Source organism: Notechis scutatus, chromosome 3 (genome assembly GCF_049901735.1).
Source record: "Notechis scutatus isolate UNSWTSFEM ecotype Mainland chromosome 3, rNotScu1.2, whole genome shotgun sequence".
Lineage (NCBI taxonomy): Eukaryota > Metazoa > Chordata > Lepidosauria > Squamata > Elapidae > Notechis > Notechis scutatus.
This window is the reverse complement of record NC_142011.1, coordinates 23,961,063-23,977,367: the sequence shown is the minus strand read 5'-3', so window position 1 is coordinate 23,977,367 and position 16,305 is coordinate 23,961,063.

Below are 16,305 nucleotides of genomic sequence, written 5' to 3'. Positions count from 1 at the left end.
CTACCATATCACAGCTACAAATCTATTATATAGAGAACATTATAATTCTTTGCTGATATCCAATGGTCAACTGGATTTTTGCAGCATAAATATTGTAGCCCTATTTTTAAGTTCCTCAGAGATTTGCTTTCTGTTAATTCTATTTTAATATTTGCTTTAACAGTGGATAACACTTTTTGTTCATTGTTTATGTCAGTAACTTTTCTGATGTTTTCTGATGTTTCTTATGCATTATGAATGAGAAATTCACTTAAATTATACCAAATGACATACTGCTTTTGCTAGTTTAAAGTTTACACTCAATAGGAAACTAAGATGTGAGTTATGGTCATTCAGGAGAATCTGAGCATGTTCACGTTCAAACATTGTAATTCCAACCCCATTCCCAATCCATAAATATGTATGCATATTTATCCATGCTATAATAATATAATGTTGCACTTCTCTCCACTCTAACTATTAACTAAAAGACAGGACACCTGTTATATTTGTTTGTATAACACTAAGTTACATTTATTTGTATAGCATTTGTACCTTTGAAAGGTAAATAAGGATTTCTTTTTTGAAAGGTAGTTGATTGAACAAATCACCATGGCTTAAGTTCTTATTAGAGATAATGCTAAGTGTTAGGGTGGTTTCAATATCACAAAGGCAGCACCTATTATCAATGAGCTAGACCACTGTTATCTCTTATATTATTATTTAATTTAAGAGAGAGATGAAAGAAAATATGAGGGCTATGGATTTTGGCAAGAGCTGTACATCAAACAATACGTAGTTTCATTCAAAGTCTTGCGCAAAATAGCTGAAGTGGGAGAAAAAAACCATTACTTTATGTGTACCTTACAAAAGTTTGTAAGTGAGGCTAGTATGAATATTTCTACCTGGAAAAAAATTCCTTAGCTATACTCTCCCAAAAATTAATTTTCCTCCACTTATGCAAAACTTGGTCATAAATATTTACTCTGCTTAGCAGCCACACAAGCAGTAGCATCTTCTAGATTCTAAATTATATTCTCCTTTGCTATTTTTCCCCTTTTATTTATTTATTTGAATTTTTTAAATTACCCATCTCCTACTTTTTAATACTTTTGTTTTGATATTCTTTATCCCTCTGCTCGGTTTATTGAATAATTTAAGCAAAACACCTATAGTGAAATATTAATTTTTAAGAAGCAAAGCCTAAGCATGTAGGTGATTCATTATTGCAGCTATTCTGGAGCTCAGAGAAAGCTATGCAGAGAGACATTATTGTGGAAATGGCAGGTGTGTCTAGGCAATCAAAGTTCCAATTCTTTTTACACACATTTTGAATGTTGAGATTTATTTTGACATAATATAATCACCTTTGCTCCACCCAAAATCCTACAGTGAATTCAAGCCACCTCAGCACTTGAGACTGTTAATAGTTTTGATTCAGCACTAATTCACATATACTAATCTTGTGTCTGCAGTCCGAAGTAGTACAGTGTGGTATCAGGTATTTCAGATGTAATTGCTGATCAATGTTCCTTCTTGCTTCACACAGTAACATAAATAGCCAATTGAAATTCTCAGTTCTGGATTTATATGCATTTGTTCTTAACACTTTCTCTTGTACAACAAGAATTAGCCCCTCTGTCTCTTTCAATTTTCCTGCTCTTGGTCATTGCCAGGTCTTGTTATCTGCTTTGCCTGCTAGTTTTTTAATCTATCGGCCATGTAATACTTTGCCTTGCCATGTCTCTTTTCTATTCTTCATTTGGCCTTTCTTGTAGGACAATTTGGTCTCTCTGGTATTCAGTGAGCCTTCATGGTCTATTAGCTACAGTATATCTTTTTCACTGTCCTTCAGGTATTCTTCCAATGCTCTTTTTTCTTGTTCAGCTCATGTACTTATAATATTCCAGGCTCCCCTATGCTTCTTGGTTTGTCAACATCACTGTGTGGATAGAAGGCAGGATTCATTGTAATTATTTTTCTGGTCTTCCTATATAGGGCTTTTAGTTCTATGTGAATCCAGTTCACTATTCCAGCTGTGTATCTAATGAGTGGAATTGCTCAGGTGTTAATTGCCGTGATTGTATTTCCTCTACTGAGTTTGGACTTTAAGATCTTCAATCTCATGCTGTATTCATTTTTAACCTTCTTCTTGACTTCAGTGTGCTTAATGTTGTCAACTTGAAGAATGCATATTTGTAGTGATCCATACTCTTGATATTATTGCCATATGGCATCTTGATTCCTTTAATTTTCACTACTGTTTCCCTATTGATGGTAAAGGTAGCACATCTGTCCAATCCAATCTCCATTATTATCATTAAGGAATATTTCATTCAAAAGCCATGTTTCTTAATGTGCCTTGCTAACTGAAACAACAGGGGAAACTACTCATAGGAAAATCTTAACATCTTTCATACAACCTTTATGAGCTGTGGCCTCAGCTCTGATTGTTCCCCACCTCCTTCCCCCATGACTGTTAGAAAGAAAGAAAGAAAGAAAGAAAGAAAGAAAGAAAGAAAGAAAGAAAGAAAGAAAGAAAGAAAGAAAGAAAGAAAGAAAGAAAGAAAGAAAGAAAGAAAGAAAGAAAGAAAGAAAGAAAGAAAATAACTTTATAAATTCTGGAGCTATAGTGCGAAATTGTGAAGAGTTTTGGAGCAGGTATGCATTCCTGATTTATGTCAGATAATGTAAAAAGAACATCTCGTGACATTTTCAAAATGTTACAGTCAATATTATATGGCCAAAGTGTTGTTAACATCTTTTTTCCCCTCCATGTCATGTATTTGTTATGTCAGTTTCCTTGAGTTTTAAGATGTTTTTGGACTCTTTTTTTCTTGGCACACACATACACACAAAAATCCCATTATTGTTAATGCAAAAAAACAACAACCACTCAGCAATTTCAGGCATGGAGGAAAATCACTTTGGCCTTTTGATCACATTTCTTTTCATTATCAGTCCAGGATGTGCATTTTGAGTTCTATTTCCAAGGGCATGAGATTCTTCTCAGTTTAACTGGGATGTAACTTGAAATATGGCATTGGGATGGATACAGGTCTACTGAAATTTAAAAACGTCATTCAAATCAGCAAGAATTCAGTGTAAACAATGCTAGTTCCAAATCAATTCTGATAGGCCTACATTTAACTATAATCAAGTGCAGTTCCAACTCATTGTGCTGTCATTTTTTTAGACTGAAATGTATGTTTAAGGAAGCAATTTTAATGTCTTTCTTCTTGTTACCCCATGTCCTTTGTTTCATTTTTCCTGCTTGTAAAGAGGGAAATACAATTATGCATTCATTGGTTTTCAGTGTCAGATACAAACCTAGACAGGCAGAGACTTTCATGAGGATTATATTGTCAGTATGTTACTTAAAACAGCCAAAGACTGTCCAGGGAGACAGGAGGAGATTAATCTCAATGGATTTTTGTTTCCTATCTGCCCTATCCTGAGGGGCATTTTATTCTACTACTGTATTACATTGGGTTTTTCCTTCCCTAGGATAAAAACAAGGGAGTTGGCCAAATAGACTGAAAATACCTCTGCTTGTCTTGAAAGTTGTGAGGTCATGCTTCATTCAGAGTTCTTCATCAACTAATCCTTAATAATTCAGTATTGTTTTTCCAAAACCAGTATGGTACTGCTTGGGTATATGGTATGCAGTTCAGTGATGCTATGTCCTCTTTCACAGTGCACTGTGTAAAGGTAAAGGTTCCCCTTGCACATACGTGCTAGTCGTTTCCGGCTCTAGGGAGCGGTGCTCATCTCCATTACAAAGCCAAAGAGCCAGCACTGCCCAAAAACATCTCTGGGATCATGTGGCCAGCATGACTAAATGCCGAAGGCGCACGGAATGCTGTTACCTTCCCACCAAAGTGATCCCTATTTTTCTACTTGCATTTTTACATCCTTTTGAACTGCTATGGCAGAAGCTGGGAGTAACGGGAGCTCACTCCATTATGCGGTGCTAGGGATTTGAACCGCTGACCTGCCAACCTTTCTGATCGACAAGCTCAGAACAATTGGCACTGACAAGATCACCATTGGTCAGCTGCAGAAGGCCACCTTACTGGGATCTGCTCACATAATCCGCCAATACATTACGCAGTGTTAAACACTTGGGAAGTGTTCAACTAGTGATACAACCCATCAATTCTTATAGAAGGTACAGTTATAGTAGGATGTGAGCTGCAGTTTCAATAGCCCTTTATCCACAATGGCAGACTGTGTGCACTTAAAAGGAAAAGATTCTGGAGACACATTTTTTATTACTTCAAGGTCTGTCAGGGCCAAATCTGAGAGTAGAAGGTACTAGAATTGACCATCAGCAGTATTGTCACCCACAGCATGGTAATAAATCTCTTTCCAGAAATTCATCTAGCATTCCAAAGCTATCAATGGAAGAATCAGGGATGAGGCTAAGACAGGCAGATACCATAAAGCCTAGCCTTGAGGAAGAATCAATGCAACGGACTCTAGCAACCCAGTTCAGTCTATATAACAGCCTTAAATCTCATGTATTTTTCTTTCTTTGGTCACTTGTTCCTTGGCCTTGAATGTGAGGGCACCTGCATCATGTTTAGATATTCATGTCTAACCCCAGGTTCTTTGCTTTCAGCCTTGGCAGCTTCAACCATCAAGGCACCTCATCTTTCCCACTATAGTGAGTCCCTTTCAACTCTGTTATTTTATTCTATTCTATTTCAATTAAATTAAATTACTGAATTCCTATTTATTATTATTATTCAATTGAATAATTTATAATTATTACTACCCAAATTACAATTGTACATATAATGGCAATGTATTTTCTTATTTTATCAACAGTAGAGACCTTCAAATTTCTAGGTTCTATCATATCCCAAGACCTAAAATGGACACCTAACATCAAAAACGTCATCAAAAAAACATAACAAAGAATGTTCTTTCTGCACCAACTCAGAAAGCTCAAACTGCCCATGGAGCTGCTCTTTGCACCTAGAATGAGAAACATCTGCCACTACCTAGGACTAGAACTCTCAACCTTCCGTATGGGAGGCAAGCATCTTCACTACTAGGCCACCACACCACTCACTATCCTTACATGAATAAGGCTGGCAAAAGCAGAACTCTTGCTCCAGGACTATTTCAACCAAAACCACTAACTGTCATCTTCAAATGCCATTGATTCTGCTTCCAAAATTGATCAGGGGAGCATCTGTTGTCAATCTCACTACTTATCCAGTGACTGGATAGTTTGCTTAGAACTGTATGTTGAGAGGAAGAACTTTATAAAAAGCTTTTTGAATGTTGAAGTAATATCTAATATTTCTATCCACACATTTTTAGTACTTTCCAAATTTTCAAAAATGTAAACAAATAGGGGAAAAAAATCAATCATCAACCAAGAGCAAAACAGTCAGCTTTCAAAGGGTTACTGGCTGAAATATTGTAATATAATACCAAGAGAATGGGAACATTCTTTTATAAACGGAAATAGCAAACATTCCTAGTCTAATTGTATAAAATTCAGCTATGCTCAACAAATGCAACCTTGCAAAGAAAATTCTCATCTTAGTGTTGCAAATTGATAATCTATTATTGCAGAAATGGGCAATCGATTTGTTATGTGATCATCAATCTCAGATTTATCTTTTTCATTTTTAAGACAGACATAGGAAACCTGTTCTAGGTGCCATCTGGGGGAGAAAGGGCTCTTCCCCCCCCCCCATCAATGTTTCCCCACCCAAAATTATTTGTACATAAACAATAAGTTCAACAAGAACAAATGACAGCTTTGCAGACAAAGAGCAACACTATATGTGTGAAGACAATCACTTTTCAATGGCAGCATATCATACATCTGTCAGAGTTCAAGGCACTTTCTGGCAGTCCATAATCCCATTCTAAACTGGGACTGCTATGGCAGCTATTCCTTTTTTTAAAACGAACCTGTGGGAGTTGGTGACAAATGTGTCAACTAACAGTCAACTTCCTATCTGGGCTTGTCTGGCATTTTGTTTATCTAGTTCTTAGAAATTACACAGTGGTGTAGCCAAGGTCAACAGACGGATGGAAAAACACCTCTTTTATTTTGGATCTCATCTTTTATACAACATTCTTTTAGAAATCTGAGCCTTGTAACCAAAACTGACCTCATAAACTAACATAGAGCCAGTTGAATGACATTAGCAGTTTTGATTTCTTGTAATCTAATATAGGGTACGTACATTCTTAAGGCTGGAGGATGGGTTTCTTTAATCTATTATTTCAGTTGTTGAGAACTGCAGGGATAGAATTGGGATATACTGGTTTCTCTGGAAGAAGTGAGACCAAAAATCTTTGGTCTGTTTTTAATTATGGGGGAGGGTCATTAAAAAAATAAAATTGATGTGTTAAACTTATTAGATTGAACATATTGATGTTATTTATATTTCAACAGTGGTAGGGTGTGTCAAATTTTTCAACTTTCAATTCCCAAACATTAGGGGTGCTCAAAAGTTGTGACATACCTTGGGGATTGTAAAGATATTTTGGTTACTTTAATGTAATTTAGATGTGCTTGGTAAGTAACTACATAGCATAACTTTCTAACGAAGTTGGATGGGGTAGCTTCTCCACTTTGAAATCTCCCCCCCACCTTTTTCAAGCAACTGAGAAAATGAGCTTATTGCTTATTGTACCCTATGACTATCTTTAAGTGTTGTACCTTATGATTCTTGACTCTTGATGAATGTATCTTTTCTTTTATGTACACTGAGAGGATTTGCACCAAGACAAATTCCTTGTGTGTCCAATCACACTTGGCCAATAAAGAATTCTATTCTATTCTATTCTATTCTATTCTATTCTATTCTATTCTATTCTATTCTATTCTATTCTATGCTATGCTATGCTATGCTATGCTATGCTATGCTATGCTATTCTATTCTATTCTATTCTATTCTATTCTATTCTATTCTATTCTATTCTATTCTATTCTATTCTATTCTATTCTGAGGGAGATGAGTGGTTTCTAAATGTGATATACAATATATAAAAACAAATACCTAAATAATTCTCTTTCTGATACTTTCTTCTCTGAAGCTGAAGGGAAGTGAGGCAGGTCTAGCAAAAGGACTTTGAAATTAGGCCAAAGGCTGCAAGTAGCTTAAGAATCATAGGTTACTCACCTCTGACATTGTTTCTTTGTTCCATTAGTAGGCTGAAAATTTTGAGCAGAGTGTTGATGTTGGTCATGATTTGTGTGTCTCATGAATACCAGTTTATTCAGCCAGATGAGACCCCTTTGAGATTGACTCAGTATTCTTATTTTACATGATGTAGAGGAAAAATAATCAAATCTGAGCCAACAGTCCACTTGGATTGTGCACTGGTAGGTTTTCCTTCCTTCCCCCTCTGAAATTGAGAATGTTGCTTCGTTGCCTAGCAAAGATTTGGGCAGATTTGAAGTATCTGAATCCTGAACGATACTTATTTTTAGTTATTACCTTTGATGTCAGTCATAAGCCTAAGGATGTCAGCTCAAATCTTATGGAAATGAACCACCAGTGATGGGGAAATTGTATCAAGCTGACAATTACACACACACACACACACACACACACACACACAGACATTGCTTTTTTTCTCCCTGTAAATTGTCATGCGGAGCTAAACATTTTGCTTACACAATATTTTGCTTACCTGCTAATGAGGGTAATCAGAAGGCCGTATTAGCAGGCAGAAGGTGAATGCAAGGGGTGTAGCTGGCATCCAAAGAGGCAGGGACACCAGGCAATTAGAAATAATTGTGGGTGATGGTGCTGATACCCAATGAGAATCCTGCTCCACAAATGTCGGAATGTTTTCCCCAGCTGCCACTAGAATATATGAGAACAATATAATCCTCTGTATTCTTAAATGCATTAAAACTACGGCCTGTTTTTCGGAGAGAGGGGGGAGGTGTAACTGTTTATCCTGTCCATCCATCTAAATCACACTTCCCAGGCATGCAGCAGTAAGACCTAAAGGGAAATAAACTTTTTAATCTCTTTCAGAACCCGGAAGATTCTTCACATCATAAAATACTTCAGGTATGAAATGAATCACTTCAAGGTGTCTTCTCTGGCATATTGCCAAGCACAGAAAGAAAACTGTTCCTGGGTTGTTGTTTTTTTCTTTCTCTCCCCCCACCCCCCACCCCCAATAGCATATAATTTCAGGTTATTTTGGCTATTTGTGACAGAATACGTAACGCTTCAAAAATAGATTTTGCAACAAAAAAAAAGAAACCCTAAAAAGCATAAGAACTGTTATTGCAGGCTTTCCCAGCTTGGTGCCCTCCAATGTCAATTTACAATTTCCTCCTTCTTTTATGAATCAGGATAGATAGAAATTATGGTAGTTGTAGTCTGATGCACCAAGTTGGGAAATTTCTTCTAGCTTATATATCATAAGAAAAGGGAAAGAGGGGAGAATAAAGACCTATACAGCCTTGAATAAAGAATCATCCATCTGCAGAACTTCCCGTCAATCAGCATCGTCAATCCCATGTCCAGGCAGAAAGGAATTTTTCTTATTGGTTTTTGTGTTTTATTATTCAATTATTTATTGATTTAATTGATTTTATAACTGATTGGCAAGATCTTTCAGCAATTTACAGTTAGACATAAGGTCAAAATTAAAATAAGCAGGAATTAAAGACAATTAAAATCAACACTAAGTATTCATTTTGAAAAGTTGTGTTTCTAGAGCATTTGTAAGAGCTATCCAAGAGGTTAGATATGTGAAGTATATTTCTCAGAACTGAGGCAGCTACAGAGAAAGCGTACTCCTCAATGAGCAAAGGAAGATCAAAAACAAACTCATGTATAGCTTTAAAATAATAATATCCAGCAGCAAATTAATAGCTGCTGGAATGGTTTATTTCTCTACTCAGTGGTGGGATTCAAAAGTTTTTACTACCGGTTCTGTGGGCATGGCTTGGTGGGCATGGCAGGGGAAGGATACTGTAAAATCCCCATTCCAACCCCACCCCACTAACCTGCTTTTCAGCTCCGTTCTCCAGCGCAGGACAACAAAAGGAGACCCAGCTGATTAGCTGGGACTCGGGAGGCAGAGAATAGATGGGGGCAGGGTCAGTCAGCAGTGGTATTTGCCAGTTCTCCGAACTACTCAAAATTTCCACTACCGGCTCTCCAGAACTGGTCAGAACCTGCTGAATACCACCTCTGCCTCTACAGCTCCATGCTGTTACTTCAGAGCATGCACTACAATGTTTATGTGACTCCTATCTTTAAATTGTAAGAAGCCATACAGTCCATGAGCAACCATCAGGCTGAAATGCAAACAAAGTTGGAAAACATTTTGGGGTGTCAATAGAGGGAAAAGGGAATGACCTTGAGCATGGATGTCAAAGTCAAGGCCCACAGGCCAGATACAGCCCGCAGGATGCTTAGATCTGGCTCATGGGGCACCCTGGAAACAGCGAAGGACTGGTCCATGGTACCTCTGCCAGTGAAAATGGAGCTCAGGAGGGCCTGAGCTCACAGGAAGGTGAGCTCCATTTTTGGCTGCAACCTTCTGCCAGTAAAATTGGAGCTCAAGAGAACCGTTGTAGCTGAAAACAGAGCTCACAAGGGCCGTGGGCAGCCCTTCTGAGTTCCATTTTCACTAGAAGAGGATTGCAGGAGGCTGTTGCAGCCTAAAATGGAGCTCGGGAGCCCATTTTCTCTGACAGAGCACTCAGGACACCACAGGTGCCCCTGACATGAGTGATGTTGACCTGGCCATGCCCATCCTGACCTTGCCCACCCTAGCTACACCCACCATGGCCATGCCCCCACGCCACCCCCAAGGTAAAACACAAACTTGATGTGGCCCTCAGTGAAATCGAGTTTGACACCCCTGGCCTTGAGGAACAGAAGGAGGAGTTGCTTCCAAAGATAAGATAAAAGAATCCTGAGTCCAAGGCAGAACTGTAATACAGATAAATTTTCAGACACGTCCCTCCCTAGCTCACAGAAAGATAAAGGGAGAGAGAGAGGGGAGGCACATTCAAACTTGCAAGATTCTGTTACTATCACTTTACAATAAAATTGGTATTGGCCTATATGACTTTGGTTTCCTAATCTGGTCTACCTTGAATGGCTGACCTGTTATGATTTAACATCTGCACCACAACAAAGGCTAACCTGCTGGGCTGCTACTTAAATGAGCAATAACCTGTTCTGACTTAGGCCTAACCTATCCACTTCACTTGCGCTACATATACCCAGAAGCCCTATCACTGTACTGATTAAAGGGCAACAACAGTGTGCTTTTTATAACAAAGAGGTGGGGTGTATGTGGTTTTTTTTTTTTGGTTTTTTTTGTGGTTTTGCTTCAAAGGAGCTCTTTGTTCTTACTCTGATGAAGCAAATTGTACCCCTGAAATTCTACATAGCCCTAAAAGAAAAAAAAATGAAAGGAATCACTCAGCGTATTTAGTTCAGAATCAGGACCAGAAGAAAAAGTTAAAATTACCAGTATGGTTCCACATAAATGTTTGTTTTGAAAAATTGCACAGCAACCACCACCACAATAACAAGGAATGTTGTGGCAATACGAATAAGTCTGTCTGTTTCAGTTGCCACACAGGAATCAAAAGATTTTATCTAATTTTCTTTTTTAAAACTAGGATTTATTTTTTTACCAGACTGTTTTATACTGTTAGAATTATATTGTCATGTTTCCCTGAGAACTCAAGATTTGGAGACAGAATGGCCTTGTATAAAATAATAGTTATTTTTCTTTAAAAAAAAAACAGTTTAAAACCATTACCTTAAACTGTAGTAGTGACACAGCAAAAATGTCTGAGGATTAAAAAGAAACAAAACAAAACAAACATCTAACAGTATAATCCTCTACGTTTATTTGGAAGTAATTGTCTTATGTCTAGTGATACTGTTTCCCATATCTATGGAAATCGATTTTATATAGAGTTAGACTATGTTAGCTGAATATTTATAGTGGTTGGGTTCACACAGCACACTTACCCCTAGTTAAATTAACTGAGGTTTATTTAATTTAACCCAGTTGATTTACTCTAGACCACAAACTGCATTCTCACAACACATTAGGTAAAATGTGTTTGACAAGTCATGGGTTAACATGTCACACAAACAACAGCTGCTGTATATATTATCATGCCTATATTTTCAAGGCTTCAATCTGAAATAAATCTTTGGAGAGGCCAAGCAGGAAACGAAAACTTTCTGCAGTTCACTGCTATAGCCCTTCTCTTAATACACCCTAACTGAATTATACTTTCGCATTTCATTAGTTTTGCTGTCTCTTCCTAAGGCTATGAAACTCTCTCTGTTAGAGTGCTAGTCCTTCCCTTCTCCCTTTTTATTGTTTTTGACTGCCTCTATTCTGAGGAAATGGAGAAAAATGTCTTTGTGGCCTCTAACCAAAGCAGCCTCTAGGCAGGATTTTTTAAAAATGAGAATAAAAACCTCAAAAATGTGAATGATTTTCTCTTGATTGACTTCATTGTTATTAAAAATTGAAGTACCAAGGGCTGATTGGGATACTGAAGGCCAGTGTTCCTACCTGGGGCAGTTTGTGTCAAAGTTAACATTGCTAAGCTGAGTAATGAGAATGGCCTTCTCTAAATACTGATTTCAGTTTTCGGACGATAAATGTTAAAACATCCCAGCAACGTGGGGATTTTAGTATAGCTGTCTCTAGCGTTAGTGCCTTCCCCAGTGAGTCGCAGTCTTAACACTTCTGGAAGAGATCTAGTGAGGAAATTAAATAGCTGCTCTTTCTTCATTGTTGCCGCTTTATTTGACAAACAGAACATGTTAACATCTTTACAAAGTGGTAAAAAAATATTTTATGATCAATGGCTTTTTAATGTGTGTTTATATATTTATATCATTCCAAATGGCCCAAAGCATGTCAGCTGGGGAATTCTGGGAATTAAAGTTCACACATCTTAAAGTTGTTAAATTTGAATAGAATAGATAGAATAGAATACTTTATTGGCCAAGTGTGATTGGACACACAAGGAATTCGTCTTGGTGCAAATGCTCTCAGTATACATAAAGAAAGGATACATTCGTTAAGAATCAAGAATCATAACGTACAACACTTAATGATAGTCATAGGGCACAATCAGCAATCAAATCATACTAGGAAAAAGTCAATATAAATTGTAAGGATACAAGAAACAAAGTTACAGTCCTACAAGCACAAGTGGGATGGGATGGGTGATAAGGAGTGATGAGAAGATTAACAGTAATAGTAGTGTACACTTTGTAAATAGTTGAACAGTGTTGAGGGAATTATTTGTTTAGCAGAGTGATGGCTTTTGGGAAAAAACTGTTCTTGTGTCTAATTGTTCTGGTGTGCAGTGCTCTATAGCATTGTTTTGAGGGAAGGAATTGAAACAGTTTGTGTCCGGGATGTGAGGGGTCTGTAAATATTTTCACAGGCCTCTTTTTGACTTGTGCAGTATACAGGTCCTCAATTGAAGGCAGGTGGGTAATAATTGTTTTTTCTGCAGTCCTAATTATCCTCTGAAGACTGTGTCTGTCCTGTTGGGTTGCAGAACCAACTGCCCTAAATGATGCACTGTGTTATAAGCAGCTATCCAGTTTAACATTCACCTTTTATTGATGGATGTTCTCTTTTTTTAAATATGGAAGTATCTCTGAAGAAAATTTACACCCCTTCTGGTATTTATTTTTTAACCTGACAATCTTAGGAAAAACCGTGGTTTGTGACAATAGCCAGCCACTGATTTCATCCTGAGTTTGAATTCTTCCATTTTTTTCCCCTCTTTGGCAAGGAAATGAGATCTGTTCTAAATTTCAATTAATCACAGGTCAATGTTTTATTTGAATTCAGCTCCGATGAAGGAAAATACCACCTATGGGCTGGTAGAGGAGCAGGAAAAGGAGGAGATGAAGCTATAGCTAGGAAGAATTATGTTGAGCTTTAAATTGATAACAGCTCTATTTAGGGCCCATTAACTTCAGTATGGATCATAAACGTTGGGCAGTAGACGTGCACAGAAGGAAAGTCTGTACTTTTCCATCCCATATGCATAGAAATAATTCAGGTAATGCTACAGAATTCCAATTGAGTTTTACAGAATTCAGAAGTATTCATGGATCCTGTCCAATAAATATGAAGAAAAGCTGAAGATAGTTATTATGATAATTAATCTGCTTAAGGAATAGGAGACCTGTTTTACATTGCATCCAGGTATCCAGCCGGATTCTTTTCTTTCCCATTGAGTTTCTATTTTAGTTTTATTTCATGCAAACAGTGTTCGAACTTGCTGGGAAATAATTATCATAGCAGGAAATAATACAAGTGTTAAGGTGCCAGAAAAATGGGCAAAATGAGTGCCAATTCTTGCCTGGTTGGGAGTCTCCCTCCCCCTCTTGGTTTCTAGGGATTCTGTTCTGGCTAGTTTCTCACCTTGGAAGAAAGTTAAATCTGGCTGGAAGCCATGCTATGGGCTTGAAATGAAAATGTCCTTCTCTTTCTCCTTGTACAGTACTATGGAATGCAGAAGAAAACACACCAGTAGATAATCAGACTGTCTCATATTTTGCAGCAGTATTTCATAGCTAAAGTAGGTCTATACAGTAGCTAACTTAGTCTGTCAACTGATTTATGTATTTTAATATTAGACAAAGCTTTGGGGAAAGAAACCTGCATCTGAAACCCAAGAAATCTGTATGCGTGTTAAATTTCCATGCTGTCATACTGAACATTCTTCCAAAGGGAACTTTAGAAATTATACAGATGTTCTCCAAAAATATTCTCTGTTCATCTATTCTGGCAGAGAAAATTTAAATAGCTAAATGTTTATCCTGCAATACTTTTACTGTAATTTCCACTTTGACTGTAATGTTCAGGTGGTTATTTAAATAACTACTCATAAAACTCATAAAATATGAGTGCGTATGCACACATATATGCACAAGCAGGCCACTGATAATGTCAAAATAATAGCATGTGTGAAATGATGTCTTCACTATTAGGTATGTATCTAAATGGTATTTGCATTCAGCTGGCTTTATGCAAGATATTTAATCAGATCAGATAAATATCTAGCATCCATGTGTACTCAACATTCTAAGACAATTAAAACGGGGCTGGGCTATTTGCAGGACTGTCTCTCCTTGGTTGCATTTACCCATCCCACCAGGTCTAATAGAAGAGGCATGCTCCATGTCCCTTCAATTATAGCAAGTCACCTTATGGGACCTTGGAAGTGGGCCTTTTCTGTCACAACATCTTCCCTCCAGAACACCATATCCTGCAAGATCAGATTGGCCCAAATCCTACTGGCTGCCTTTAATGCACTGAAAACCTGGATGTGCTCCAGGGTCTGTAGATCAGATGGCCTGTTGAGAAGTTTCTGTCTAGTGTCTTATTGGGTTCATCCTTGATTATTATTAATGGCTTTTTATTCTGTAAATATTATTTCTTATTTTTTAAATGTGTTGTTAGCCATCAAGGGTCACATCACAGAACCCCCATATAAACTTATTTAATAAATAAATGAAAAATACTTTTACTCTTCAGTTGTTGTGAGTGCCCAACCAACTGCATGCTTAACCTTGGCTTTAACAATCATTATTTTTAAGACTGTTTCTAAATATAGATTAAGCAATGTTTTGGATGGCAAGGTCTACATGCAACATAAGGTTTTGAACTATATGCTGCTCTCATGCGTGCACTTATATTAACACTCCTGTTCACACATACTTTGCCCCTCCCTCCCTCCCTCTCCCCCCTCCGCCTCTCTCTCTCCTTCCAGCTCTTTCCCTGTTAAAGTTTCTTTTTGTGCATTGTCTCCTTTTAGTTCTGCTCCTTTCTCTCCTTCTTTTCCTTTCCTTTCCTTCCAAGGTTTTTCTTTTTTGCATCTTTCCATCCTACCTCCTTTTCCTTTCCTTTCCATTTCTCTTAAAAAATGAAGACCAGTGGTCAGTTAAGAGCCTACAGTGTAGTGGCATCAACATCAATGACGCTGTTAAAATTGCCACATAGAATGAGATTAGTCAGTATGATTGTGGGAGGAATTGGCATATATCTAGAATCCATTTAGATGGAAGTGGCTGATATGAAAAATGAATGAATGAATGATACAATATATTATGACCTATAATACAACATCAGGTCATGGAACACATTCCTAATTAATTGCACCATTTTTTCTATAAATTAAAACTTTAAAAAAATAATTTCTAGGATTAACTATTTGATAAAAACTGCAATGACTAATAACATTCACCCCAAATCTCCAGTTTAGTTGTTGCTGAGTTGTAACAGTTCCAATATGTTGAATATTTTATGTGTAGACACCTTGAGAAAAATTTATGCAAAAATGAATTCATCAAGAGATGGAATTTGATTATCATTGTAGGTTAAGACCTCTTTATTTTAATCTTGTACTGTATGCATATTCAATATTTTATATTAACATTAGTAAGAAACATCTGCTCCAATTAAAGTTGTTTAGCTAATTCCAGTACATCTACATCCTCAATTGTACATTTCTTGATAAAGGCAAGGGTGATAAAAACTAAAAGTTGTCCAAACTTGTATCATGTTTATCCTATACTCAAAGCATTATAATTAATGTGTCATATAAATCATTGTTTCTAAGGCAGTGCTATCTCACTGCCTTGTTATAAGTATCCTAATGGGCAAGGGGATCAAATCATGAAATGTATGGGTAGTCCTCTACTTACGATCACAACTGAGCCCAAAATTTATGTTGGTCAGTGAGTTTTGCCCCATTTTCTTACCACATTTGTTAAGTGAATTGCTGCAATTGTTAAATTAGTAACACAATTGTTAAGTGAATGTGGCTTCCTCATTGACTTTGCTTGTCAGAAGGTCACAAAAGATCACCACATGACCCCAGGACACTGCAACTGTCATAAGTATCAATTGTCATAAGTATGAACCGTCATAAGTATGAACCAGTCATCAAGCATCCAAATGTAAATCATGTGACTATGGGGATGCTGCAACAATCATGTGTGAAAAATCATCATGTCATTTTTTTCAGTGCCATTGTAACTTGAATAACTCACTAAATGAACTGTTGTAAGTTGAGGACTACCAGTATATAGGTATGCAAACCAAAGTCAAGGTATCAGTATAAATAAATAGATTAGATTTGCGTCAATACATTGCAAAGTACATTTTGTTATTTTTTTATTATTGTGGCTTGTACATATACTTATATGCATTGTTTTAGACACACCTACTTAAAATAGGATGCCAAAAAAATTAGAACACACACACACACACACACACACACACACACACACACACACACAC